We start from the raw sequence: 2,683 nt of genomic DNA, 5'->3' as shown, positions 1-2,683 counted from the left end.
TCTCCTTTTTCCCCTCTCCCTTCCTCCCTGTCCTCTCTCCCCTACATCGTCTTCCCTCTTCTTAGCAACCTTCTTAAACATTCCTGATTCCTGCTTTGTGCATCCAGGGAACAAAGAGATTCAGGGAACAAACCCACTCTCACCACGATGGTCCCAAATGACAGGTTCAAATCGCAGCATTTGGTTTTGGTTCCTGAACACCATTCTAAACATTTAGTAAGTTGGTCAAAAGTGATTCTTAGGGGTTTCGTTTCCTTTCCACTTTTCTTGTATTCTTTGTTCTGCCAGGAAAATGCTTCCCTCTGAGGCTCTTGGGACACACGGGTGACCTGGAATCACACCCTCCCAAGTGCACAGCCTCTAGGATGTCGGAGGGAGGAGACTTCCACGTGGCCACCAGAGGGGTCGGGCACCTCCTGAGAGGTGGACCTGGTCCCCCATGTCCAGGGCCCCTGTGGGAGTGGGAGGGGCAGTGGGCGAGCTCAGCACTCTTCCTGCTCTGCGACCTTAAGCAAGGTACTTATTTCTCTAAGCCCCAAGGTTTTTTGTTTTGTTTCGTTTTGTTTTTTGCGGTACGCGGGCCTCTCACTGTTGTGGCCTCTCCCGTTGCAGAGCACAGGCTCCAGACGCGCAGGCTCAGCAGCCATGGTTCACGGGCCCAGCCGCTCCGCGGCATGTGGGATCTTCCCAGACCGGGGCACGAACCAGTGTCCCCTGCATCGGCAGGCGGACTCTCAACCACTGCGCCACCAGGGAAGCCCCCAAGGATTTTTTTTTTAATTTTAAAATGAAGTTAATAATAGTACTTATTTCATAGAGTTCTGAGGACTATATGACCGTGGGATCTGGCGTCTAGGGTCCGCTTGGTGGTGCTGTGGTTATTTCTATTTTTTAGACTTTATTTTTTTTATTGAAGTATAGCTGATGTACAGTATTATATGTGTCAGGTGTACAACAGAGTGATTCACAATTTTTAAAGAGTATACTCCATTTCAAGTTATTATGAAATATTTCCCTGTACTGTACAATAGATCTTTGTAGCTTATTTACTTTATACATAGTAGTTTGTACCTCTTAATCCCCTACCCCTATCTTACCCCTCTCCGCTGGTACCCACTAGTCTGTTCTCTGTATCTGTGAGTATGCTTCTGTTTTGTTATATTCACTAGCTTGTTGTTGTTATTATTAATATTATGAATTTCAGCTTTTTAAAAAACTATGTTTTGTTAAAAGCAGATTGGAATTATTCCACTAATAATCCTCTAACTCTTCCCAAACTCCTAAATGTTGAGAACTACGACTCTTATTTGATCTATAGGAGATCATCCAATCAAAACATTTAGCATTAAGAAATGTCTTTTTAAATATACATGTCAAATATACTTGTGTTTGACTTAAAATAATGCCCCCATCCCACAAAATTGCTCTTTCATCTTAATCGCCAAGAAAATAATTTTGTAGCATAGACTACATTTTATAATAAAATTCTATTCAGAACATCTGATTTCTGGAACCCGGTTAGACAGAGATTTGAATTCTCTGCTGTACAGGATGGCAGCCCCCGGCCACGTGTGACCACGGAACACTCGGAATGTGGCCCATCCGACTTGAGGTGAGCGTGTGGTGGAAAACACACCGGATTTGATGGCTTGGTATGATGAAAAGAGTATAATGACCTCATCAATATTTTTTTGTGTCAATGACTTATTGAAATACGACTTCAGATACATCAGGTCACATAGAATGTATTATTAAAATTACTTTCATTGGTTTCTTTTATTTTTCAAAGTGCTTTAGAAAATTAAAAATTCCCAATGTACTTGCTTGTATTTCAAGTAGACAGCACTCTCCTGAGTAATTCTGCATTTGTTATATCATTTTAAAAAGTAAACCAAATGAATGGGGGAATATATTGAGAATACAGTCAGTTAAGAGGTACTCAAAAGAGGTCCCCCCAGTAATTCACGGAGCACCTTTCTCATTTCCCGTTTCTGCCAGTTTTGTGACCTCTGAATCATTTGTCTTTATTGAAATGTGACAAGTAAAGCCCTTTTCCTTTTCTTCTCTGCTTTCTTGGACAGGCTGAGTCTTAACGTGAATTATCAGGAAATCCATCAAACGTGGACAAAGGCGAGTCCCGGGTTCTATGTGCAAGGTTCCTCTTTCTGATCTCACCACTGGCGGTGGTGCGTGCTCTGATTACTGGGTGATGGGGGTTCTGATTATGGACACCCAGCTGCTCGTCATATTTATGGCCCACGTGTTCCAGCCTTCGCTCATTCAGATCCATCTTGCTGAAAAATTCAGGCATTTACTCCTTAAATAAATATGTTGCATTGCATGGTACATCTTTTTCTCCCCTTAAAATGTCAGGAAATGTGCGTGGTTCATAAAAATTCATTCTCATGTCAGAAAGTCTTCTCCCCGCTCATTCTCAGTGAGATGAAATCAGCGGTGATAGATGGTATGCTACTAATTTCGGTCCTGCCACACGGATTACATTCTAACTGGGTTTATTGCCACGCTGTTTATTAAGGATCACAAACCATCACAAGGCCAGGAGCCTGGCTGCTTTCCAGTGGCCACACAGGCCTCCACACGTTCCTCTGATTCTGGCCATTCTCCTCTTCATTACATTCCTGCCAGGCTGCATTTTGTAAGATTCCAGGAAGCATTTTATGAT

General features: G+C 42.8%; 1 long non-coding RNA gene across 2 annotated transcripts; it reads left to right on the top strand.

The window, feature by feature from the left end:
• Positions 1–344: 344 nt before the first annotated feature.
• Positions 345–2,339, top strand: LOC141277880 (uncharacterized). 2 transcript variants are annotated; one of them, XR_012329749.1, is made up of 3 exons: positions 345–516; positions 1,496–1,612; positions 2,082–2,339. It is a non-coding gene; the product is annotated as an uncharacterized lncRNA (long non-coding RNA). The 2 variants fall into 2 exon arrangements; XR_012329750.1 differs by having other exon boundaries at positions 346–516; positions 1,551–1,612.
• The last annotated feature ends 344 nt before the right edge of the window (positions 2,340–2,683 follow it).

The sequence above is a fragment of the Tursiops truncatus genome, chromosome 2, assembly GCF_011762595.2.
Source record: "Tursiops truncatus isolate mTurTru1 chromosome 2, mTurTru1.mat.Y, whole genome shotgun sequence".
Classification (NCBI taxonomy): Eukaryota; Metazoa; Chordata; class Mammalia; order Artiodactyla; family Delphinidae; genus Tursiops; species Tursiops truncatus.
The sequence above is the reverse complement of the archived record's forward strand: the minus strand, read 5'-3'. Positions and strand labels throughout refer to the sequence as shown.